The 27,403-nt window shown below is 36.1% G+C and overlaps 1 non-coding gene across 1 annotated transcript; it reads right to left on the bottom strand.

Annotated features, from left to right (window-relative positions):
• Positions 1-19,723: 19,723 nt before the first annotated feature.
• Positions 19,724-19,794, bottom strand: LOC138388031 (small nucleolar RNA SNORD56). Its single transcript, XR_011234052.1, has one exon. It is a non-coding gene; the product is annotated as a small nucleolar RNA SNORD56 (small nucleolar RNA).
• Between the last annotated feature and the right edge of the window lie 7,609 nt (positions 19,795-27,403).

The raw sequence follows: 27,403 nt of genomic DNA, 5'->3' as shown, positions 1-27,403 counted from the left end.
ATATTTATTTATTTATATTATTACTATGATTTCAGTAGGCTTGGGGGGTAAAAGTGATTTTTGTTACATGAATGAATTGTATTGTGGTAAAGTCAGAGCTTTTAGGTGTACCCACCACCAGAATAGTGTACATTGTACCCAATGGATAGTTTTTCATCCCTCACCCTGTTCTAAGCTCCTCTTTTCTTAGTTTCCAATGTCCACTGGAGCACTTTATGACCATATATATTTATTATAGAGCTCTCACTTATAAGCAAAAACATGTGATATTTGTTTTTTCCATTCCTGAGATACTTCACTTAGGATAATGGTCTCCAGCTCCATCCAAGTTGCCACAGAAGACATTATTTCATTCCTTTCTATGACTGAGTGGTACTCCATGGCTTATATATACCACATTTTCTTTATCCACTCATTAGGTGATGGACACTTAAGTTGATTTCATGTCTTTGCAATTGTGAATTGTGCTGCAATAAACATTTGGGTGCAGGTGTCTTTTTGATATAATGGATTATTTTCCTTTGGCTAGACACCCAGTAGTGGGATTGCTGGATCAAATGATAAGTCTACTTTTAGTTCTTTGAGGAATTTCCATACTTTTTTTCTGAGAGGTTGTGCTAATTTACCTTCCTACCAACAGTGTATAAGCATTCTCTTTTCACTGTATCTGCACCAGTATCTATTGTTTATCGACCATTTCGACAGGGACAAGGTGATATCACATTATGGTTTTAATTTGCATTTCCCTGATGATTAGTGACATTGGGCATTTAAAAAAATTTTTTTTTGGCTATTTGTATATCTTCTTTTGAAAAAAAAAATCTACCTTTTGCTCACCTTATGATGGGAGTATTTGTTTTTTTCCTTGCTGATTTGTTGGAGTTCTTAGTTGATTCTGGATATCAGTCTTTTGTTGGATGTATCATTTGCAAATATTTTCTTCCATTCTATAGGTTGTATGTTTACTCTGTTGATTCTTTCCTTTGCTGTGCAGAAACTTTTTAGTTTAATTAAGTCCCCTTTATTTATTCCTGTTGTTGCTATATTTTGCTTTTGGAATCTTAGTCATAAATTCTTTGCCTCACCCAATGTCTAGAAGAATTTTTCCTGTATTTAATTCTAGATTTATGGTTTCAGGACTTACACATAAGTCTTTAAACCATCGTGAGTTAATTTTTGTATATGGTGAGAGATAGGAGTCCAGTTTCATTCTTCTGCATGTGGCTATCCAATTGTCCCATCACCATTTATTGAATAGGGAATCTTTTCCCCAGTGTATGTTTTTGTTTACTTTGTTGACAATCAGTTGGTTATAGCCATATGGCTTTATTTATGGGTTCTCTATTCTGTTCCGTTGATCTGTGTGTCTACCTTTATTCCAGTACCATGCTGTTTATAAAAGCAAAACATGTAGAAATAGCTTAAGAGTTGAAAACAACCTAAGTAGGAGAGTGGATAAACAAACTGTGGTTTATTCACAAAATCAAATATTACCCAGAAGTTAAAATGAATCAACTATGTATACTTATATCAACATGTATAATTCTCAGAAAATACTATGTTAATTAAAGAAAATTACACTAGAATATTTAAAGTATGATACCATTTGCGTAAAATTTTATACATGGAAATACTCCTGTATGTTGTACTTGATTTGTTTATGTACACTGAAAGTACAAAAACAATATAAGTGAATGAAAACACTAACTGCAGTGTAGTGTTTATGAGGAATAAGGTGGGAAGGAGAGGGCTTGGGGTAGCAAAGCCTTTTATTTTATTTGTAGGTTTTTTTTTTTTTTTTAACTACAGAAAATTAAACCAAATGTAGAATAATATTAAATATTAACATCTCCTTAGCATCAGTCAAGGGACCTATAGGTTTCAGTTATTTCTTTGAAATGTCTTGTAATTAAAAAATTAAAACAAGAATACAATAAATACTGTGATTGCTTAAGCATTTGGGTTATGTAGAATCACTGAGAACTACACATGAAAATGAAACTATTCAGTTTCAGTGAGTGAGGAAAATGCATTTGGATTTGGTGCTGTTGATGGATTGCATTCAGGAAAAAGTAAATGCAATGCACAGGAAATTGATAAAGGTCTGATTCTCACAGAAATATTAAAGTTTTTACTTATGAAATCTTGTTCTCCATTCACTTCCCTGCTACTCAATAAGGAAACATGTATCTGAAATTACATATTATTAATAAATCTATAAGAAAATGATAGCAAGCACACAAATGCCATTTACATGTAAGTTTGCAGTAATGCTACACATGTGAAAAATGACATACTGACAATAAAGTTATTTTATTAATAATAAGCCTGACAAATAATTCCCTAAGTCATGTCTAAAAATTTATATTATTTAAAATGTTACAAAGGTATGATGAGCAATTATAATCAATATTTCTCATATTACATTCTATCTGAGTTTAGTAATATGAGAATGGCTTTTTCCTCTTCTGAGTCATTCTGCTTTACTATCTCAACTTCCTTCAGCAGTAATTATGCCAATCTGTCATGATGTCATAGAAAAAAAAAACAAACCTAAAACCTCTTAGCTCATCTTGATGCCCTAAATTTTCTTAGATTTCACCAATTTTGTTTATTAGGTCACATAAGGACTAATTCTAAATTAGTTGAGTTTATGATTTAGAATTGATAGTGAAAGTGAAGATGAAATATGAATAATGACTTGACCATTACATTACTCCATTAAAATGGAAAGCTCTGTAAACACAGCCAGCTCCTATTAGTTCCATCTACTCTCTGCTGCCATTAATCAGCATTGGAAATTCAGAGTTTTTTAGATCATTGTTTTTTAAATTGATACTTGCTCGATTTCATAGCCTACATGTCTTGAAAACACATAAAGCTGAGATATTTAAAGAATAAGACCACAGGGCACAGAATTTCCATCAAGCAGAGGGCACTGATTTCCACATATTTTTATTTTGCTGACAATGATTACTACCAAATGCAGATTCCGGCTTTGTGCTAATGTAATGTGAACCTTCATGAACAGCTCTACGGGATCCCAGAGCTTCATGTGTAGGAAATCTGGTGCTACAAATTAAAGCTAACGTTATTAAGTCCTCATTCTTCTTTCTGGTCTCAAGAAGAAAACGATCATGAAAAGAAACTGAAGTGGTAATTATTTTATTTACATCATGTTCATGTGGGTTTACTCTACTACAATCTTCAAACTTATATTTATTACTAGAATTCTTCCAGCAAACCCAAATCTGGCATGCATTTTGTTTCCATATTGGACGTTTTACCTGTTTTGTTGGCATGCACAACCTGAGGTTGAGCCTGTGTCAAAACTGTATTTGAGCATATGTGTAGAATGGGACAATTCAGACCAATTAGTCCTCTTGTTTGATTAGGCTGATACAAAATGTTTATAGTATCCTGCATTGTGAAGATATTTTGGTGTTCCAAGATAGCAAACACTGAAGAAATTGGTCAAAATAAACTTTATTGGAAAGTCTTGTTTTCATATGCATTTTTGTCTTTTTGGTTGATAACCAGTCATTGGAGTATTGCTCACTTTTATAGAATTTTAAGGTATCTCAAGCACCTCTAACTATTAGGATTGATAAAAATTAAAATACATTTTCCTAGAACACCAAGTAAAATTTTTAAATTTTAATTCATTTGGAAGTGTATTTGTCTTCAAAAATGTTTGAGTATCTACCCTACAAATGGTTGATTAAGTCCCAATATGTTAATAAATAGTAAATGACTCTTGTGCTGTTATCATGGAAGTTACAATATAATCAGGATGACCAGAAACATGTACAGGAAAAGCTGAAGAATGATAGGTCAGTGCAGACTAAATGACCATAAGAGAAATAAAGAATACCTCCACTAGGAGTGTTAATCACATGAGATAACAGGTCACAATGGGTTGGAGTGGTGAGGAAATCCATAGGATTTTGAGCTTCAGAAGTTTATGGTGCAAGGAAGATTTTTAAGATGAAACTTCTATTAAAATGCATTCAGTCAGTTAAGAAAAATGAGACTAGAGGGAAGGAGAACAATTAGTAAGAATTTAGCTAAGATGACAAGGTCAGGGGAAGTTGGGGGAAAAAAGGAAGTTAGGAGGTAGAGTAGGATGTTAGCCTTGTGAAAAAAAAGATGGGCATGTATTCACTGAGAAAGATGGAAAAGAGAAGATAAATAAAAAGTTCAGAATGTTTGGAACTTAAAACAAAAGAAGATTGCATCTTACATATTGCTTCCATCTTATGAAATTGGAGATATTAGACTATTTTATGATCTCTAAACTAGCACAACCATATAGTTCAACACACTCCCTATCCTTCATACCTTGCTTTCTTTTTCTCTGTAGTTTTTTATTGCCACATCACATATTATATATTTGTTTATTGCCTCTCTCAGCTGGAAAATTATTTTACAAAGACAGAAATTTTTCTGATTTGCTATTGAAAAATTGTTGCACCTAGAGCAACATCCGGTGCTTAGAGGACAGTCAATAAATATTTGTTGAATGAATGAATAAGTAAACTTTTTTTGTCTTTGTTTTTCCTCTTTAACTTTTTTCCTTGCATGCTAATTGAGGATGGATTTGGAATTATCAAAAAATAAGAAATGTATTCATTGCAGAATCGAGGATGATCAAAAGGATTGCTTCTTCCAAAGAGGCCCCAGCTAAAACCAGGCAGTGTGAATGTGCAACGGGCAAGATCTCTATATCTCTAGGATGAATACACTTTTATAAAATACTCCTTAAAAAATTCCAATAGTGGATAAAAAATTGAATTGGAGATGATTAATAAGAAATGGAATTGATTAATGTGGAAAATAGGCAGAGCCTGGATGAAGTTTTTCCAGCATAGCCAGGAGGCTAATGACGATGATAGCCATCAGTTGACAATTGATCCTAATAAAGAAAAATGCTTCAGGGGAAGTGAGAAATTATGTTTGGAAAAGGGAAAAACTAAGTTTGATAAAGAGGAGATGGTGATCAAATGGAGTTTGTGAGTCAATGCTACTTTATAACCAGAGTGATAACATACATCTTCTTTATTATGAGAGAACATTGCCTGGATTTTAGAAAGCTAGGCCTCATTGAGGTAGGCGACACTCTTTGCCAGTCATCAAACATTCCCTTCTTCCTGATGAGCATGGCTACCCTGGTTTATGTGCATTTCTTTTAAAATTCTAGCAAACTCTGTCCTACTCCACAAAGAGTGTCCACATACCTTACCTCATAGGAACAATAGATAATGATATTTAAAACACACACAACCTACATCAAATACTCCTGAAGCCTACTCACCACTAATTAAGAATAAAAGGAAAGTTGCTTTTCTTTTTTATATTGTGTGGATTTTAGTCTGACAAAGGGTTTAAATCATTACTACATATTTTCTTTGCGGAAATATACCAAAGAATTCTCAATCAAAATATTTGTTGACATACTGTTCATTTTAGGAAATCAAAGTTTATCTGTTTCTTTTAAATGTCCTGAATTGCCCACCTTATTTATTGGTATGTCATACAAACATAAATCCTGTGATTTTCTGTGGACTCAGTGAACTGAATAGCTTTTAATATGATTTTTCTCTATTACAAAAATTATTTATATAATTTACTTTATTGAATTTTTATATCTTATCATTTTGGAGTTAATTTGACAAAAATGACTGACATATGTGAAATATTGTGCTAAATAATGAGAAAAGTGACTTTTAAAGAGCATGGTGAATTTTTTCTTAACTTAGTGGAGGGAGTTTTATCATCTTGGCAATGGTATTCTACAATCTTAACTACATTACTAAAAGCAAGCAGCCACATCAGTTAAAAATCCCAAAGCAAAATTAATATTGACTTCAAAAATGAAAAAAGCAATAAGTGTTCTTTATTCACCTGCTACTAGTATTCATAGGAAGAAAACTAGAAATTTTTGTGCTTGCTTTTCAATGGAATGACTTCATTTTATGTGCTGCCTATTTTTTTTTTGAAACTCAGTGTACTTTTAATGTTGTAAAATATTTAATAAACTTTTAAGTAACTTTAAAGTTAAAAATTTCTCTACTTCATACTATTGCTAAAATAATGACATCTTGCATTTATAAAATACATTTGTCTTTTTTATCTAAATGCATTTACATATATTAATTACCTTATTTTGCTAACACAATTGCCTATTTTTATCAAAATGCTTGACCCAGATTTTAAATGTGAAAATAGGTAACAAGCACTTAATATTGATATCACTGTTTAAGTCATCACAAATCTAAATTTTATTCTCATCAGGAGAGTGAGACACTAATGGATGTAAGGAAATGTTCTGTTTATAAGAAAGTTTACAGGAATTGCTTTGTGCGAATTTATACTGCAGGTGGGAATTACAATCACTGGAATTGTGAATCATTAGGTTTTCACAGAATGAAATGCTTTCCCTCAACCTTAAATCATGAGAGTTTTTGGATTAGACTTATTAAGTGTGTAATTATACACAGAGACAGCAATATGTATTATTGAGGTTTGAGAAGATTTTTACATACTTTGAACCCTAGAGCACACGACTTCTGAGAAACAACATGGGGCATAATTTTCAAAATGAATACCCAAGTTTAATTTGTATTTTTCCGTGGGGGAAAATGATGTTTAAATACTATAGTGAAAGCTTGCTAAAAATTTATAGCTATTATTTTAAGTAAATAATCTCTCAGTGAGTTTTTATGAGACTCACCTGCTGTTGTGACATCGTAATTAGATATTAAAATAAATAACATTTAATATTGTAACAGCGGGTCCTTTATATATGTGATTTATAAAGTTTTATGTAATTGTATTCTTTTTTTTCCTCTGTATGCTAAAACAATCCAATATAATTTTATTCTTTTGAGATTCTCATTAACACAAGGGGCTTTCTGTCCCCTAAAATGCAGGTGATAGATAGGTAGATAGGCATGTAGGTAGGTAGGTAGGTAGATAGATAGATACTAAATTTCACTTATAGACCACAGACCTTTTGATTTGTTAAGTATCCATTGATCTCATATGCCCCTTCTTTCATATATTTGAATGTCAATAAACTGCTTAGACCCTGAGCATAGGTAACTCGTGTGAAGATAGTTATATTACCTTGGTAAGAGATCCCTAACTGATCCATTCAATCATTTAAAATTTTATAAATGAAATAAACTTATTGAAATCTAAATTCTCACCAGCTATTACATTTTTATATAGAAGTTAAACCATTTAGGCTTATAAGGAGGAGCAATATTTAAAAGTCTTGACACAATTAGGTACATTCCGTTTTACGAGGTCAGTTTTTATTGATGTTATTAACTTACTGTTGCCTAGTTTAAGTTAATAACCTACTTTTCCCTTTTGTTTTTGTCTTAGGCTTCAAGCATTGTTCCAGATTTTTTTCTACTGAACTCATTGTTATTTTGGCTTTGAGGCTTAACGTGTCAGAGGTAAACATCAGACATGTCATGTGTTGAGGTCTTTCAAATAATAAATGACTGTTCTCAAACTGAGCTTGTAAACAGTGGCTATTCAGATGAGGACAGGGACAGAACCTTACCTATATGTACTCTCTGCCTCACTTAAATTAAAGTTGCACAAAATGGTAAAGAAGGTAGCAATAGTTTTGTTCCTTAGTTCTTGAGACCCTATTTCAACTGATTACAAAAGACACAGCATGTGCGAGTCATCCTCCCCTTCTTTCTCCTGGTTTCTAGCTCCTCACTGTGCTTTGGACTAGAGCTCGACTAAACAGACAATTAGCATAGGATTGGAAGTTCTCCAGATTTCTGCTTCTGCCAAAATGGTGGGGAAGATTTGACTTTTTTACTTTTTTCTTAAAGGAGCTATCTTAAAAGGGTCATCCGTTTCTTTTAAACATCTAATATATTTCACATTGAATGGCTATAAAAACCAACCAGTTACATGTATAACACGATTGCTTTCTCAACAATCAGTACAGACAGTTGGATTTACAACCAGAAGACAATCACATTATATTGAACTGCACTTTCATACTTCATTTACTTCACCCTCAAGCACTGCAGCTGTAATAGCTGCTAGGAAAATCTAAAAATATTCAAGAACATTTTAAACCTCCAGGAACACTCAGACTTCAAACTACTTTTTCTTCTTGTATAACATCTTTAAATAATTAATTATTTCTTTTGTTTCTTTTTTAGTGTTCTGGTTTGGGAAATATTAAGGTAACTGGAAATGGAAGGGTAAAAGCCAGAGGAGTTTACTTGTGATTTTTCAATTTCCATAAAATCAACGTCCTTACTTTCTACAGTGGGTTCTTACAGAGGTCAATACTACATTTATGTGTTGTTGAGAATTATTAGTTACTCCTATCTAAAAGCCACAAGACAGTATTCCAAAGACTGTGAACAATAACTTGAGGGCTCTCTACAAATCTCAGTTTCTGTTACCACTAGTGGGTAATTTTTTCAAGAGCATTTTTAAGAAATAGTCATAAACCAGCATCAAATGGTTTGGAACAAATCTGTTTTGTTGGAAGAAGGGGTTTAATTAAATTTCGAGCTGTACAAATTAATCTGGACCTAAGTAAGGGCCTGAGAATTGATTAAACTGTGAGCACTTATTCAGAAAGTATCTGATTAGGAAATAAATTTATTTCTTCAAAGTCAATGACCCTACAAATTGATGGGTGGCTTAGATTAATACACACCTAGGTTTCAACTATTACTTGGCAGAAGCTTCTCCTCCCTCATCCCCCATGCTTCTTGTCATCTACCTGATCTAGTTGTCATCTTTTTCTCTGCACCAATATATTTTCACAGAAACTCTTCATGAGGTTTTTTTTGGGATAGGAGAAGGGGCATAGCAATCGATACAGTGCTTTATTTTAGTTGTTTTATTCAAGATTTAATCATGTTATAATTTTAAAACAAGATGGAAAATAGCTTTACCTAGATTAACTTCACACTCCTAAGGATATTAAATGGCCATCAAATGGAATGTATTTATCAGATAATTTCATAAATTCATTTCTAAGAAATTTTCATTTCTTAGAATAAAGATTCTAAGAAGAGAGAAAATGGCAACAAAAAAGTCTCATCATTGATTTTAGAAGAGAATTTGACACATGATTCAATCTTGCTACTCTCATTTAAAAAATAATAAATTGTGGTCTTCCAAGGTTCTCATCTACAACATTCTTTCATAGGTTACATGAAGTGGTGATGGGATGATTTAAGGTGTTTCTATTTCCCCTTGATTTAATATCAAGTATAATTTAGTGGACAATTATATACAATACCTTTGATAATTAATTTTCCACACCAAATTAAGCTTTGGCAACCCTATTCTTATCCTGGTGTCATTATTCTTGTAGAATAATGTACACTTTCCCTTTCTTTTCTTTTCTTTTTACTATAAATTTTTAATTATTTTTTAAGACAAGTATTAATTATTCCACATAACTTCTAAGTAAAGTTTTCATATTTTAATAGCAAATGTATTGCTTATTGTAGAGTGCAATATATAATGTATTTGCAAAAAAGTTAGTAAATACCTAGAGAAGTCAGCCAGAGTTTAGAAAAGCAAGATTTTTGTTCAATTTTTTTGAATTAAAAAATTAAAACAACTCTCCATGTACTTTAACAAGTTCTTGCCCTCAAGAGAGAAGAGTTTTAATATGGTTAAATCTAAAAAATATATATTAAAAAAGGAGAAATAATGGCCATATCAGATATTGATATTTATACTTTTAAACATTTCAAAAAATTCCTCTGAATTAATAGAAGATAAAACCCTTTAACATGATTTTTCACAAAATAACTTTTGCTATCAATTGTAGTTCAACTCTATGGTTCAAATGCACATTTTGGGTTTTTTTTTAAATGATTAATAGAATTGATATTTGCCTAATCTCAGGATTGATGTTGATCAATTATCGTTGGAACCCTATTCTCAGACCTTTCCTATTAGTCCATGATAGAGTCAGAGACTGAGAATTTTCAAAGTCCTCTTCTTGGAAAGCCCACTTGCCATGTTGAAGCTCTGGCCAGCTACAGATTATCATAATCAGCATTTTCTCTAGAGTTAAAAATATGTAGTGGTGTAGTTTTCTATTTGTATGTTCTTCTTGCCTTTTGGGGGAAAAAAAAACAACTTCAAACAAAACAAAAAACCTGATAACTTGTAGTGATTGTTTCTCTCTAGAGCTTGAGACTTTTTAGCCAACTTCTATTTCAAAAATCAATATAATGACATGAAACTTAAAAGTGGTCAGAGGTTCTTTGCTTACAAAAACCACCTTATAATTAATTGCTATGTTATATTATTTCACAGCACTCCATGATGTTCATTGTAACCTTTCACAATAAAATTTTGCCTTCACTTCCACCCATAGTTCCTGGTTTATACCCTTGAATAAATACAGGAAAGAAAATACATGTAGTGTGGTGAAAATAGAATAAAATTGGTTATCAGGAGACCTACCTTTGATACCAGTTCTGCAAAACTTTATGGCTTTGTCAAAGTCTTTTTCTCTCTCCAACTCTCATCTTTCTTATAAGTAACACTAACATTTGTTGAACTCTTAATATGTGTCAAAGATTGTGCAAAGTTCTTTTGTGTGAATTACTCATATATATTCACAATTTTATAAGTTAGGGTTTTTTAATTTAATTTCAGAATACTATGGGGGTACAAACACTTTGGTTATATATATTGCCTTTGCACTGCCCAAATCAGAGCTACAAGTCTGCCCAGCCCCCAGACAGTGCACAGAGCACCCATCAGGTGTGAATTTATCTATCCCCTCCACTGCCCTCCCACTTGCTTAATACCAGCTGAATATTACTTCCACATGTGCACATAAGTGTTGCTCTATTAGTACCAATTTGATGGTGAGTACATGTGATGCTTGCTTTTCCATTCTTGTAATACTTCACTTGGGAGAATTGGCTTTAGCCCCATCCAGGATAATACAAGAAATATTAGTTCACTATTGTTTTTTATGGCTGAGTAGTACCCCATGGTATACATATACCACATTTTATTAATCCACTCATGTATTTATAGGCACTGGGTTGTTTCCACATCTTTGCAATTGTGAATTGTGCTGCTATAAACATTTGAATGCAGATGTCTTTATTATAGAATGTCTTTTATTCCTTTGGGTAAATATCTAGTAGTGGGATTGCTGGATCAAATGGCATTTAATAGTTCTACTTTTAGTATTTAAGGTATCTCCATATTACTTTCCATGGAGGTTGTGCTAATTTGCAGTCCCACCAGCAATGTATGAGTGTTCCTGTCTCTTCACATCCATGCCAACATTTGTTGTTTTGGGACTTTTTGATAAAAGCCATTCTCACTAGATTTAAGCGATAGCTCACTGTGCTTTTGATATGCATTTCCCTGATGATTAGAGATGTTGAGCATTTTTTCATAAGTTTGTTGGTCATTAGTTTGTCTTCCTTCGAAAAGTTTCTGTTCATGTCTTTTGCCCACTTTTTAATGGGGTTGTTTGATTTTTTCTTGCTAATTTTCCTGAATTCTATATAGATTGTAGTTATCAGCCCTTTATTGGATATGTATCATGTGAAGAATATTTTCTCCCATTCTGTAGGTTGTCTATTTGCTCTCTAAACTCGTGTTAGTTTCCTTGGCTGTGCAGAAGCTTTTTAATTTGATCAGGTCCCATTTATTTATTTTTGTTGTTGCTGTGATTGCCTTTGGGGTCTTCTTCATAATTTTTTTCCCTAGGTCAATGTCTATAAGAGTTTTTCCAACATTTTCTTCTAGAATTTTTATAGTTTAATGCCTTAGGTTTAAGTCTGTTATCTACCATGAGTTGATTTTTGTGAGAGGTGAGAGGTACGGATCCTGTTTCAGTCTTCTACATGTGACTATCCAGTTTTCCCAGCACCATTTATTGAATAAGGATTCTTTTCCCCAGTGTATGTTTTTATCTGATTTGTTAAAGATTAGATGTCTATATGAGGATGGTTTTATATCTGGGTTCTCAGTTCTGTTCCATTGGTCTATGTCTCTGTTCTTGTGCCAGTACCATGCTATTTTAGTTACGAGAGCCTTGTAGTATAGCTTGAAGTCCAGTAGATTGATGCCTCCCAATTTGTTCTTTTTGCTTATGATTGCTTTTGCTATATGGGGTCTTCTCTGGTTCCACACAAAGCATAGAATTATTTTTTCTAGATCTGTGAAAAATGATGTTGGTATTTTAATAGGGATTACATTGAATCTGTGGATCACTTTAGGTAATACAGATATTTTAACAATGTTGATTCTGCCTATCCATGAACATGGTAGGGTTTTCCATCTGTTTACATCCTCTGCAATTTCTTTTCTCAGTGTTTCATAGTTCTACCTAATAGGTCTCTCATCTCCTTAGTTAAATATATTCCTAAATATTTAATTTTCTTTGATGCTATTGTGAAAGGTATTGTTTCTTCAATCTGATTTCAGCTTGACTGTTATTGGCATATATGAAAGCTACTGATCTGTGTGCACTGATTTTGTATCTTGAAACTTTGCTGAATTCATTTATCGATTCCAGGAGTCTCTTGTTTGAATCTTTGGAATTTTCTAGACATAATACTATATCATCAGCAAAGAGCAATAGTTTCACTTCTTCTGCCCCCATTTGGACACCCTTGATTTTCTTCTCTTGTCTGATTGCTCTGGCAAGGACTTCCAGAACTATGGTGAATAAAAGTGGAGACAGTGGGCAACCTGATCTGGTTCCAGTTTTAAGTGGGATTTTTCCTTGTTTAGTGTGATATTGACTGTGGGTTTGCATATATGGCTTCAATAATTTTGAGGACCGGGCACAGTGGCTCACGTCTGTGATCCTAACACTCTGGGAGGCTGAGAGGGGTGTATCATTTGAGCTCAGGAGTTCAAAATCAGCCTGAGCAAAAGTGAGACCCCATCTCTACTAAAAAAATAGAAAGAAATTATATGGACAACTAAAAATATATATAGAAAAATGAGCCGGGCATGGTGGTGCATGCCTGTAGTCCCAGCTACTCAGGAGGCTGAGGCAAGAGGAATGCTTGAGCCCAGGAGTGTGAGGTTGCTGTGAGTTAGGCTGACGCCATGGCACTCTAGCCTGGGTAACAGAGTGAGACTCTGTCTCAAAAAAAAAAAAATAATAATAATTTTGAGATATGACCCATCTATGCCTATTTTGTTAAGAGTTCTTATCATAAAGGGGTGCTGAATGTTGTCAAATGCCTTTTCTGCATCTCCTGAGAGGACCATATGGTCTTTGTTCTTGTTTTTATTTATCTGTCGAATTGCATTTATAGATTTGCGTATGTTGAACCATCCTTGCATCTCTGCGATGAACCCCAGCTGGTCATCATGAATTATTTTTTTTGATGTACAGTTGAATTTGGTTTGCTAATATTTTATTGAGAATTTTTTTTTTTTAGTTTTAATCTTTTAATAGTCTATGGACAAGTTTTTAAAATGTAACAAGCAATACTTTGGCTTTTATTTTTTTTCAGCTTATTATGGGGGTACAAAAGTTCAGGTTATATATATTGCCCATGCCCCTTCCCCCATGCCCCTGAGTCTGAGCTTCAAGCGTGTCCATTCCCCAGACAGTGCACATCACACTCATCATGTAGGTATACACCCATCCCCTCCCCCGACCTCCCACCTCTGTCCAATACCCAGTTGGTGTTATTCCCAAATGTGCACTTAGGTGATGATCAGGGAAACCAATTTGCTGGTGAGTACAAGAATTTTTTCTTCTATATTCATAAGGAATACTGGTCTATAGTTTTTTTTTTTTTCTTGTATCCTTTCCTGGTTTTGGTATCAAGGCTTCGTAGAATAAGTTGGAGAAGATTCCATCCTTCTAAATGTTGTAGATTAATTTTTGCAGTATAAGTACCAGTTATTTGTAGGTTTGGTAAAATTCAGGTGTGAACCTGTCTGGTCAGGGACTTTCTTTTATTGGAAGATTTTTTATTGCTGCTTCAATTTCAGTGCTTGATATTGGTCTGTTCAGGAATTCTATTTCTTCTTGATTGAGCCTAGGGAGGTTGTGTATTTCTAAGAGTTTGTTCACTTCCTCCATGTTTTCAAGTTTTGGGGTCATAAAGATGTTTATAGTATTCAAAAGTATAGTATGAATGCTATATTTTTGAATCATACTATAGTATAGAATGATGTTTTGTATTACTGTAATATCAGTTGTGAGTTCTTTTTTTTTTTTTTAGAGAGAGAATTTTTTGTGCCTTCTTTTTGCTGGGTCTCTATTTTCTCCTGAATTCATTAAGCTTTCTTGTAATCCATATTTGAAATTCTTCATCTGTCATTTTAACTGTTTTATTTAAGCTGGTATTGTTGCTAAGGAGCTGATGATTTCTTTTGGGGGTGATTTTTGCTCTGATTTTTCAAGTCTCCTGAGTTCTTTCTCATCTGTCCTCTTGGTCGAGAGCTGAGGGTGCTAGGGCTGGTTTATGGCCCTGTCTCCAAGTCCCCAAAGATCATTCCCTGACCATGCTGGGGAGAGGAGCAATGGTCCTGAATTGCCTTAGGGGTGTTTTAGCAAGTTTGAAGAATCTCTTGTGTTACTTCTGACCTGTTGTCTTCACCTCTTCCCAATAGAGTGTAGTGAGTTTGGTCCCCTAGCTTTATCTCCAAGCTGCTGGATTGTACTTGTCTGTACAAATCCACTGCTCCTTAATAGCTTGAGATGGAAGGCACTATGTTTAGCTGTGGGGTTGTCATTGATTGTAGTTTGCATGGAGGAGCCAGTTACTGAGGTAATCTATTGTGCCAGTGGTAGGCTTTGGTCCTCCAGGTGGAATATTTGAATGCCCCAAGCTTTGGGAGGGGCCTTGTAGTTCCCAGGGGTTGCTTGGACCCTGCTGCCCCCTGAGGTGAGGGGAGAAGCAAGATAGATCATAACTGGGGTGGGAGAGCCTGGGTATGTAAGCCTCTATGGGGCTCAAAGGTTGCTTATCCGGCCGCTAGGGGGAGCCACTGATATGGACTTCAGGGCTATCTCTCCAAGCTTGGACAGCTGCTTCTGATGGGAGGGGCCTACTTGGGCAATTGCTGAGGGTCCTAGCCAGGCTTTTTCAGTCCCAGTCTGCAAACCCTAGCACTTTCCCTCCAATCAGTCCACTTGTGTTTCCTCTCTACCCAAGAGGAGCTTTGGAGCTTTCCCACTGGCCCGCTGGTGTGTCTGGCCCTCTGGTGTGCATCTCTGCTTGTTGCTGGCTGATAAGGGGATCTGCAGTTGTGCACCACTTTTCTGCCACTAGACTCCAAGTTGAGGTGGGTGGGCGTCTCTAGCCCCAGAAGTCTCCACAAGGGGTACGCTCTCACTAGAGGAATAGTGGCAGCTCAAGGATCATTTGGATCAAGCCAACCTCCCTATTAAAGTGACTGAGAGTGGGGTCAGCTGCTCCAATAAAGCCTGAGGCACCTGAGGCATTCTGTTACCCTGGGAACCAGTACTTAGCAAATTGAGTCACAATGGTGCAGCAAACTCCAATGTGGTGGTTCTCTGGGAGAGGGGGGGATGGGGCACACCCACTGCACCCTGCTCTCTTGTGCTCCCCCACACTTTCCCATGGGCACAGGTTCTCACTTGCCACACAACGCTGGAACTGGGATGTCTCCCCCACGCCTCCCTGCCCCACCCTCTACGCCATCAGCAGATGTAGGCGCCCAATTCCTGTGGGCAGGAAGATCACAGACTCAGGTTGCCCTGCCAGCTAGGGGTGGAAATGCATGGTGCTGAAAGCAGGTCATTCAGCACAGAGAACTCTAGTGGCTGCTATGGTTTGGGGAAGGGGTAGCAGTATTCCTGCACCACTCTCCAGTTGTGGGGGAAGACCATCCTCCCTGCTCTCCAAGCCACTGTTGCGGCTATGCTGTCCATCTGAGGCAGGCTCAGCTGGGGAGGCAGGCTCAGCTGGGAATGGGCTCCCGGAGTACATTCCTATTGCCCGAGGCAGGCTGGGCTGGGAGTGTGCTCCGATTGCCACGAGCCAAGTCACTCAGTGCAAGGTGCTTTGGCAGTTGCTGTGGGGCGAATACAGCCACATGGCTATGAGCCGCTTGAGGCAAAATTACTTCCTGGGATGCCAGTAGTGGAGAAGGTGCAGAGGAGGAGGCGTCCAAATGCACAGATGTTGGCTCTCTGGTCTCTCATGACACTCCCCTGTGGGATGAGACCCTGAGGCACCCAGGTCAGGAAGAAGGAAAAAAAACCCTTACCCTTTCCCTGGGCTCCAGAACTCCCTGGAATGGGTTTACACCAAGCCAATTTCTCCCTTTTACCCTCCTCTCTCAGCTGCTCAGTTTTGGTGTCCTTGGACTCCATCGGTGTCTGTCCCTGTGGTCCACTTCTGAGCAGTAAATCACTCTCTTCTCTTCTTCATCCAATCCTCAACTCTTCTGCCAGGACAGTTCGACAAGCTTTGTCTCTAGTCAGCCATCTTCACAACATTTTTATAGGTTAGGTATTATTAATTATCCCCAGGTGTTGTGGGTTGAATTGTGTCCCCTAAAAAGATATGCCGAAGTCCTTACCCCCAGTACCTGTAAATGTGACCTTTTTTGGAAAATAAAGCCTTTACAGATGTAATCAAGTTAAGATGAGATCTCCCTAGATTATGTGGGGTCTTAATCAAATGACTGGCATCCTTATAAAATGAGGAAATTTAAACACAGACACACATGCACTCACTGAGGAGTGCACCATGTGAAGACAGAGGCAGAGACTTGAATTATGTTGCCCACAACCCACAGCAGCTAAAACAGAGGTCTGGAAAAGCTCCTCCCTCTGAGCTCTCAAGAAGGAACCAACCCTATCAATACCTTGGCTCTGAAATTCTAGCCTCCACAACTGTGAGGGAATGTTAAATACATATCTATTGTTTTAAGCAACCCAGCTTGTGGGTATTTGTTATGGCAGACCTAGGAAACTAATCCACCACACAAGACATGAAAATGGCAGAGAAGTTACTTGTGCAGGAATCTTGCAAGTGGCAGAACCAGGATCCAGGAAAAAAGTCTGACTCCCACACTCTAACTACTCTTTCTGCCCTGAGTTGTTGAAAAATCAAAAATCTTCTGATGCCAATATGCTTGGAGCATGAGACTTTCATAGAAACTTATTACAGCACTAAAAATCAGTCCTAGTCCTCTCCTGTATTTCCTTCTCAATGGATGGTGCTACCACACATACAAAATACAAGCTCAGGAAATCTGGGTGCCATTCTTGACAACTCCCTCTGCAACCTCCCACTTTCCCCCAAAACATCCCATTCATTATCAAGCCCTAACAACTCTCCCTTAAATATCAATAAAATCATTCTAATTCTTTCTGTCTCCACACCACCACCACTCATGTTCCAACTGAAACATCTTCTCTTACTCAGTCTACCAAAGTAGACTTGTCATTGGTCATCCTCAATTCATTCTTGATCTTCTCTAATCCATTTTCTGCATTTAAAGCAGAGTGATCTTTCTAAAAGGCAAAATTACTCATGATATTCTTTTAAAAATCCCTCAAAGTGTCCAGTTGCTGTTGGGGAAAAGACCAAAATCCTTATGATCTAAAAAGCCCTGCAGGTTCTGGCCCTTCTGAATTTTCCATTTTTCCCTTGTTCTACTCTGTGCTTTGTTCTCCAGCCATCCTGGACATTCTCTAATATCATAAATATGTCATTATTCTTTCATCTTTAAGACCTGCATATTCTCTTTCTTCTGTGTGGAATACCCTTTCATACTTTTTCATCATTTAATTTCTAGTCTTAAGATCTCTGCTTAAAAGTCAATTGCTCATAAAAGTCTTCCCATTCTCCTGAGATTACCTCAGATCTGTTGTTATAGTACTCTGTGATGGTCTCTTCTAGAATTCCGTAATTTATCTTGACAGCCCTTAACCACAGTTAATAACCCTACCTATCTCTCTGTCTTTCTACATACCTACCTACCTACCACCTAGGGTGATTGTTGGTTAATATTTGTTTCCCACTTTAGACCAGAAATTCCATGGAGTGCTTGGACTGTATTAGGTATAGAACTTGACACATAGTATGCACTCAATAAATATTTGTTGAGTGAGTGGATGAATTTATGAATGTAATCAGATAAAAGTAGAAAGCTTCATCTGTGCAATTTTATTGTGATACGCTGATCGACAAATGTGTTAATTCAAAGATTTAAAAAAAATGCATAAGTAGAAAAGCATCTCTTTTGCTATCCGTTTGATAGTATTACCAATCTGTAAAAAGTACAGAAATAATTCTGTTTCACTTGCACGATGACTGATAATTTTCAAACCAAAGAAAATGCTTTCTCTTTCTGACAATGTACATTGATAGATAAGAAAAGATAAATCTTTAAAGTAGACTATCAGAACATCCATAGTTATGCATATTAGAAGCCTAACAAGGAAACCGTAAGTCATCCCATAATATGCAAAAAGGACATATGATAAAATCTATCATTTATTCTTTATTTTAAAAATAACAAAATGGGAAGAGGTAATGATTTTATAATATTCAAATTCTTTTATAAGGACCTCTGTTTCCCATATATATCAGTCATAGGAATAAAGAGGTGTTCCTCTTTATATATTTCTTACCCCCAAATCAGCTACTTGATAGTGAATAATCAGCATATGCATTAAAGTCAGGAAAAATATCAGGATGCCCATTTTCCCCACTATCTTTTAACATTATTTTGGAATTACTGTTAAGGAGTAAGACTGGAAAGATTAGGTGGTAGAGAAAGAGTGATTTTTAAGTTTTTGCTTTATTCCTATATATGGTGTTTGAATTTTTATCACAAGTTTATTACTTTTTTAAAAATGAAAATACTGTCATGGTGAACAGAGATCCTTATAATGTATAAAATCTATACTTATATGGCTCAGCCTCTATTTTAAATAGAATTGGAATCTGACCCATTTTTCGATAAACCTGCTAAAATTCTGTTACTCTGGACTATTGAGAGCAGATTGTGGATTTGGGGCTCGGAGCCAGGCAGAAGGAGAAATAAGCCAGGGTGGGTATGATAGAATAAGAGGAAGATATGAGTTTTGGTCAATACCATCTTGGAATTTGGAACAAGATAAAATAAATTATTAACATTGAGAAGTCAATATAATCCACCAAGCCTTGAACATAGGAAGTACATAATAAGCACTTACCACATACCAGGAACAATTTATTTTGACCGATTTAATTCTATAAATTTTCTTAAAAGGTAGGACTAGACATCCTTATTTTACATATTAGAGAAATAAGATACAGAGAAATTAAGTAGCATTGTCTGTGATTAACCCGCTAGAAATTGGCAAGGCTGGGACTTGAACCCATATCAGTCTGACCCTAAAGACAGAGCTTTTAACAACTGAAATACACTGCTGCCCATTTGGATGTTACTAAAGATAAGCAACAGCTCTAAACTTCAGAAAATCTATCAGATTAATTTTGTCTGATCGTCTTTCTCATGTGGAGACCATCACTATTTTGAATGCTACTTTCGAGCTCAAGATTTTCCCGGTAATTTATAGGAAATACCCTGATTTTTTTTTAATAAAACATTCCTCAGAACTTTTTGCTTATGGGTATTTTTCAAGCTCTGGATCCAGAACCCAGTAATAGATTGATGGAATCAATTTGGTGGATTGTGACCAGCATATTTATTTTTCTTATCTTTTTTCCCCTTTTCTTCACTCAGACCCAAAGTAAGAACACTTAATAGGTGAACTGCTGTTGATAAAAACTATTGCCGTCATTATAGTGTATTTTTAATGTAATAATGTAGACTAGGAATAAATAGAAATAGAGTTCATTACACATAGTGATGGAAAATATTATTTCCAGATACACACACACACACACACACACACACTCGTGCTGTATAGATTGCAAAGTAAAACATATTATTTACTTTGAAAGATTTGAAAGCCACTGATTTGTGGAGCCTATTGGCTTTAGATTAAGTACTATTTTGTTCCCTCATTTTTATTTCAAGTAAATAAGACTTCTATCCCTAATAAAATTACAAGCCTAATCATAAGCTTAAAAGGAAAATGGCATACCTCTTTGGATTTCCTGTTGCACCTACCATGAGGATTGGCAGATTATAGGTTCTCAGCAAATAGTTGCAAGTTTAGCTGAAGAGGCTAGGGTAGCACTGGGAAGCAGGAGCAGCCAAATCAGATCCTGAGCTCCCCTAGCTCTGGCCTCCAAAACTGCTACACCAAGGCAAGGAGACTGGAATGACACCAAATAGCAAGATGAAAGGTGTCAGATAACAGCACTAATTATTTTAATATGGCTTGTTTTTTTCCTGAAGTATTAGATAATACATGTAGAAAATATGCATTACAAAGAAAAGTAGGAAGGGGGGAAATACCCATAATCCTAAAACTGAAAGACAGCCACTATTACTATTTATAACATTTACAGCCTGACTAATTAACATTTGCTACATTTTTGCCCTGTCTTTTCCTATACTAGTGCTCTGGTAATATCCTATGCTTGTGCTTCACTGTATAATAAATTCTCTTCATAGTCATAGTTTTATTGGTTCTATAACAGCCCATTATCTTTCTGTATCATAGCTTATTTAAGCATTCTCTTACTGTCAAAAATGTTAGATTGTTTCTAATTTGTAAAGTTATAAATAATGACTTAATGAACAGCTTTATATAAAGCTTTTCCTGACTTTTTATTTCCTTAGATTCTTGGAAATGAAATCAATGGGTCAAACATAATGAATTTTAAAGGCTCTTGATGTACATTGCCTGGTCTTGGATCATTCATTGTGATCCAGCTAAATGGTAAGGGACTGTGTTCTAGGAAACCCCACTTAGGGGGCCATTGTGCTTTTCATCTGAATTGGTGGTTGATGATTTTCATTAACCATATGCATTTCCTCTTAGTCAGAATTTTAACTAGAAAGGAGGTTTGTGCATCCATGTTTGGATTGTGTGTGACTTACCAGATTTGGGGTACGGATTCAAATGGAAAGATTTACTCTTTGTGCAAGCAATAATAATAGACTGTCTTTGGTTTTTGGTGAGAAATGTTTCTTCTCTATATTTGTTAACAGTGCCCACCATGTGTGTGGGTGGGATAGAAGATTAATAAGGAAAGCTTGAAGCCAACCTATTTTTATATGTTTTCCAGTTTATTAGAATAGAATCCTATTTTCATGCTATTCCTACAACAGTTTACTTTTTTTTTTTATCAGGCAGACATAGTTTTGTTGTCTAGAATTGAAATTTCTATAGTGCTCTAGTTATGATAAAACTTCAGATGTAGAAGAAGATATTTTTGGTGATAAATTAGCCATTTTCTGTAGCTATGCATTTGATCACAGCTATCGAATCTGCCAACATATATTGATCCGCCGTTATGGTAATTAGGAAACACATATTTCACCAAGTTGCATTAAGTCCACTCAATTCTACTATTTATTTTTCTCCAGGTTCCATTAAAAATCAAATTAAGACTCTGTCTCTACAAAAAATAAATATTAGTCAGGCATGGTGGAACACACCTATAGTCCCACCTATTCAGAAGGCTGCAGTGGGAGGATTGTTTGAGCCCAGGAATTCGAAGCTGTAGTGAGCTATGATCATGTCACTGCACTCCATAGAGAAAGAACCTGTCTCCACAGGGAAAAAAAAATCAAGTTAAAAGAATATGAAGAGAGATTGTATTAACCTATTCTCTCTCTCCTCCCTTTCTGTATCTCAGAATATTTGTCAGGGTCCCTTACCTATTGGCATCTCAGTAGGTTCAGCCAAAGGCAGTGCTATGGACTGAATGTTTTTGTCCCCTAAATTCATATTTTGGAGTCCTAACATCTAAAGTAGCTGTATTTGGAGATGAGGTTTCCAAGGAAACAATTACAGGTAAATGAGGTTATACATGCGGGGCCCTGATTTGATAGGATTAGTATCCTTAGAGGAGACACCAGAGTGCTCAAGTAAGAGTCTCTCTCTGTTTTTCTCTTTTTTTCTGTCTTTCTCTGTCTCTCTCTCTCTCTGTCGCTCTCTCTGTCTTTCGGTCTCTCTCGTTCTCCTGTGCATGCACCAAAGAAAGGCCATGAAAGGACATATGGAGAAGGTGGCTGTCTACAAGCCAGAAAGAGAGCCCGCACCAGAAACTGAATCAGCCAGAAACTTGATCTTGGACTTTCAGCCTCTAGAACTGGGGGAAAAAAAAAAAAACCATTTTGGTTTTTAAGCCACCCAGTCTACGGTAGTTTGTTATGGCAGCCCAAGCCCACTACAGGAAGGCACTGGCTAAAGATTAGAGGGCAGAAGGAGGAGAGAAGTCTGCTTATTTCTGCCTCTTTCCTTCTGCTTTCTGTATTGTCTCTGTGAGTGCTTCTCCTTTCTAACTCTAGGTTCTTCAAAGGAGTCATTCATTCTGAGGTCCAAGTTCTGACCAAGGTGTTTCACCATGGCCCTGGCTCCCACAGGATGGACAGCACTACCTCCCTGCCCTAGAGGTGGTCAGGGCTCCCTGCTGTTGCCAATCTCTAGTTGAGCTACTGTCCTCTGTTTCTCAACAATTGCATCACATGTTGTCTTAGTTTTGTGCTACTATAACAAAAGTACCTGAGACTGAGTAATTTATAAGAACAGAAATTTATTTTCTCGTAGTTCTAGAGGCTAGAAAGTCTGAGATCAAGGTACCAGTGGGTTCAGTTGTGTGGTGAGGGCTGCTCTCTGCTTCCAAGATGGTGCCTTGTTGTTGCTTCCTCCAGAGGTGAGAAATGCTGTATCCTCACAGGGCAGAAGGCAGGAGGGCAAGCAGGCCAAACGCTGCATGAAGCCTCTTTTATAAAGGCCTTACTCCCATTCATGAGGAGAGGAATCCTTACAACCTAATCACCTCTTAAAGGCCACACCTCTTCACACCATCACACTGGCCATTAAGCTTCAACACGAGAAGTTTGGAGGGGGCATATTCAAACCACAGCATCTGTGAAACAATTTTCTATATTAAATTTTTCTGGTTGAAAGACCTGGAGTGTGGTTTCAGCTTTCTTGAATAGAGTTTGACTGCTGCAGAGGCATTTTACTTAACAAGGCTTAATCTTTCAGGGGTTAGAATGATTCTTTCAGGTAATAATTGTTGGAGGGTCCATGTGACCACCTTCACTTGACTAGTAATGTGAAATCTAGTCTACTATCCTTTTCTACTAAAGTGTTCCTATATTTTTCTCATAGCTCATAATGTATTGAAAGTACAAAACTGCCAGTTATAAGTTTCTTTCAGCATGTTATAAATTGCTGTACCCACTTTTTATTTCACTCATGTTCTCCCTTTTTTACCTCCCTCTTCTTACTTGAAAACCTATTTTTTTTTTTTGGTCATAAATATCTGTCAGTTTGAAAAAAAAGTGAGTGAAGCAAAATGATGCATGATCAAATTTAACACTCAGAGAAATCATGAACTCAGACACTGACTGATTTTGTCACTGATTGCTTCGATAAAGTCTTTAATAGTGCTTTAGGTGGTATATTGGATGATGAGTTCTGATTCCCACAGATAATTGAGTCCTATATCCCTAGGTTTAATTCTTTTTTTTGGTCCATACTTTAAATTGTACCCAGAAAATTCTCTGGATGGAATTTGATTGCAGCTGTCTATTATATTCTGATGAACACAGATCAGCTCAGTCTTCCAAAGCATTTTATAATGGAGTGAAGCTGACCTTGTAATACAGTATCGTGGTTACCAGGCCATTGAAATGTCCCTCTTATGTAATAGCAGCCAGTTGCAACTGACTAGGAGAAATTCTGATGGGCCTTTGCTTGGAAATTTGTACAAATATGTCTTTTTTTTTGATTTCTTTCCTTAGGACTTTGAGTTTTCTGTAGTATATTTCAAGTAAGGGTTGTAAGGAAACATGATACATTTTAATTAAGACCTATCCAAAGTTTCACAGAGAAGATTTTCTACAGATTTCAACCATAAATACAAACAACACAGAATCATGTTCTGTATATAATTCATTATCAGATCTTAGTATCTATCAAACATCCCAGGGAGATGTGATACTCTTTCTTCTCCATTGCTGTGTATTTTCAGCCTCATTCAACCAAAAAAGTACTGTGTAATTAAATAAATACTAATATACCAATAATGTAATTGAAACTATATGAAATAATTTAATTCATAACCTCAGAAAATATATTTTTTTTATTTTTTTTTATTTCAGCTTATTATGGGGATACAAAAGTTCAGGTTATATATATTGCCCATTCCCCCCCATCCCCCTGAATCTGAGCTTCAAGCGTGTCCATTCCCCAGACAGTGCACATTGCACTCATCATGTAAGTATACACCCATTCCCTCCCCCCCACCCCCCACTTCTGTCCGATACCCAATTGGTGTTATTCCCAAATGTGCACTTAGGTGATGATCAGGGAAACCAATTTGCTGGTGAGTACATGTGGTGCTTATTTTTCCATTCTTGGGATACTTCACTTAATAGAATGGGTTCCAACTCTCTCCAGGAGAACAAAAGAGATGCCATATCACCATTATTTCTTATAGCTGAGTAATACTCCATGGTAAACTTATACCACATTTTACTAATCCATTCATGAATTGATAGGCATTTGGGTTGTTTCCACATCTTTGCAATTGTGTATATTTTGATCTAAAGTTATCATCACTCATTAGTAAATTCTGTGCTATGAATACATTCATACATTTTCATCTAAACAGGATTCTTTTCTCACCCCATACTGGAATTAGCGATAGCTTGGTCTCAGTTATTTCTTCCAACCCATGTGTAACACTATTTATTGTCAGAAATAACTAATTCACTAATTCTTTTAGAATTTGTAAATGTAAAGAATTCTTCCCTTCTCAAACTTGGCAAGAAAGTACCAAATTACAAGGGTCTTCATTATCATTATCATCATCAAATAATTCTTACTGCTCTCCTCAAAGTTTATGATTCTGAGCTGCAGCCTGACAACTAAATTGTGTTCAACTGCTTCTGCCACTTTTGAGCAAGAAAAATTTGCCCAAGTGTTATGCAGTATAGAAAGAGAAAGTGAGAGTTAAATGTCAGATCCAGATAATGCATTCTGATGTGCTCCACCACAACTAACATTTTACAATAATTCAAGTGTACTGTATGTTTTTGTTCTAAGCTAAAACCGAGCCTGAGAGGAAATTTCATTTTCAATACTGTAAATGTGCTGTGAAAGAAATGGGAAATAATGTCCCCAGGCAGTGTCATAATGACTGCTGCTCTCCCTTCTCACTGCAATTAGAGGTCTAGCCCCAGGTGATGGAGTAGGTGCACACACAGGTGACTTGTTTTTGATTGACAGGCCCATGAAGCAGCTGGATGGGGGATTCCTGGGACTTAGTAGAGGATTCCTTTACCTTCAGGGCTGAGTTTGGAATAGGTTCTGGCTTCCTGATTAAACAAAAATGTGGATTCTCCTCCATGTAGGTTGGAATCAGACTTTGAGTTGGCAAGCACCTGAGGGACAACCACCTAAACAGCCAGCACCTCTTGTACGGCTTCTGTAACTGACCCTGGTTCAGTCTTTGGTTGATATATTTTCATGAAAATTTTATAATTTAGGGTTTGCAGTTTCAGCACTTGATGCTCTTTTTGCCTGCTTAGAGAATTTCCCTCCAACTGGTGTGGCCCAAACAACAAAACATATGGCATAAGAATATGCTCGTTTTCCTGAAATTGATATGTGGTTTTCTGACCAAATCACAAATTGCAGAATTAAAGGTATGATCTTTCCATGATTTAAACATAAAGGAACATTAAGTACCAAAGGATATGAATTTAGTCTCAGCGAAAGAAATAATTGTACAGCAGTAAATGATTTCAAGGTGGAAATAGCTATCTTTTAAACTATAATAGAACCATATTCTTAACTTTAGCTTTCTTTTTATCTCATCCAGCATCCTACTTTAAGTAATTCCTAGATCAGGCTACTAACCTATGAGACTGGCCATTTTCACAGTCTGCTGCAGAACACACTTGGCAGCTGAGACCTGTTCCTTGAGTTTCAGGCTGTTATATCTAATTACTTACTGGAAAGCTTTACTTGGATGCTCCGTGGACAACTGAAACTTAACCTGAAAAAAACTGAAGCCATCATTTCCCCTATGAAAGCTAGTTTCTACTTCAGCATTCCTTAGTTTGATGAATGTCATCCCACATTACCTATTAGTCTAAGAAAGAAAGAAATCTGGGAATTGACCTGGACTCTATTCTCCCATATGTTCAATTTCATAAACCCTCCATCTCCCCATCTCCACTGCCACTGACTTAGTTCAGATCTTCAACTTGCCTCGAATGAAAAGTATGTCAAGGTACATGAATATGTATGTGTGTGTGCATGCGCACATTAGTGCACACACACAAACATTATTTATAATGTTCAACAATAGAGCATTTGTTACATAAATCATACATGCATAATATTCATACAATAAGATACTGCACAGGTATTAATATAGTGATATGTACATATTTACATGTAATGTTCTGCAGAAAGAGGGGTGTAGTATGATTCGATTTATAATTTGAACTGCATATACAGTTACATTTAAGTAAACCATATTTTTTTGGGGGGGATATAACCCAAAAGTGATGAAGTGGTTATACTGGGGAGCAGAATGAAGGGCTGGGTGAGGAAGAAAGATTTTTGGTTTCTTTTCTTCGTTTTAAGTGAATTTTTTCTCTCACATGAAATTCTTTAAAAAATAATTTTTTAATTCCAGTGAACTTCTTCATATTATGGTAACTTCTAAGGCTTAGGAAACAAGGACAAAGTTTAAACTCAAGGAATATATATAGGAGTAAAACCCTTTAAATAGAATAAACAAGATAGGAGGGTGGCTGGGAAGTACTAATATCTTCTCAGAGATTTTGAAATTGCATCAAAATGCTGGTCCCTTCTCTAGAGTCTTCTAAAGTGGGCTCTTTCTAGCCTTTTATAGAGCCTAGATTTGAGTCATTCTCTGGAGGAAAACCAAAAACAAGAGTTGGAAATGCTAAAGTCTGGACATGCTGATAATGTGTGCATGAGCATTGATAAACCCTGGGTAAGAGAAGCTCAAGAGAGTGAGGGGTGTTTACTTGGAGTGGCTTTCTAAGAATAGTTAGTTGGACTCCTATGATATCCATTTGCACATACTGAAACTTGCAGAAGAACACCTGAGAAAAGTACCTACCTACTTCTTCGATACCTAGCCATGAGTTCTAATCAGCTGCTATGTACTGTTCTATAGGCTTTATATATGTTATGTTTTATATTCTGACAACTTTTAAATTATGTATTAATATCCCTGTTTTATGGATGAACAAACTAAACTTTAGAGAGTTTAGGGAACTT

This window comes from Eulemur rufifrons, chromosome 1 (genome assembly GCF_041146395.1).
Source record: "Eulemur rufifrons isolate Redbay chromosome 1, OSU_ERuf_1, whole genome shotgun sequence".
NCBI classification, from domain to species: Eukaryota; Metazoa; Chordata; class Mammalia; order Primates; family Lemuridae; genus Eulemur; species Eulemur rufifrons.
The sequence above is the reverse complement of the archived record's forward strand: the minus strand, read 5'-3'. Positions and strand labels throughout refer to the sequence as shown.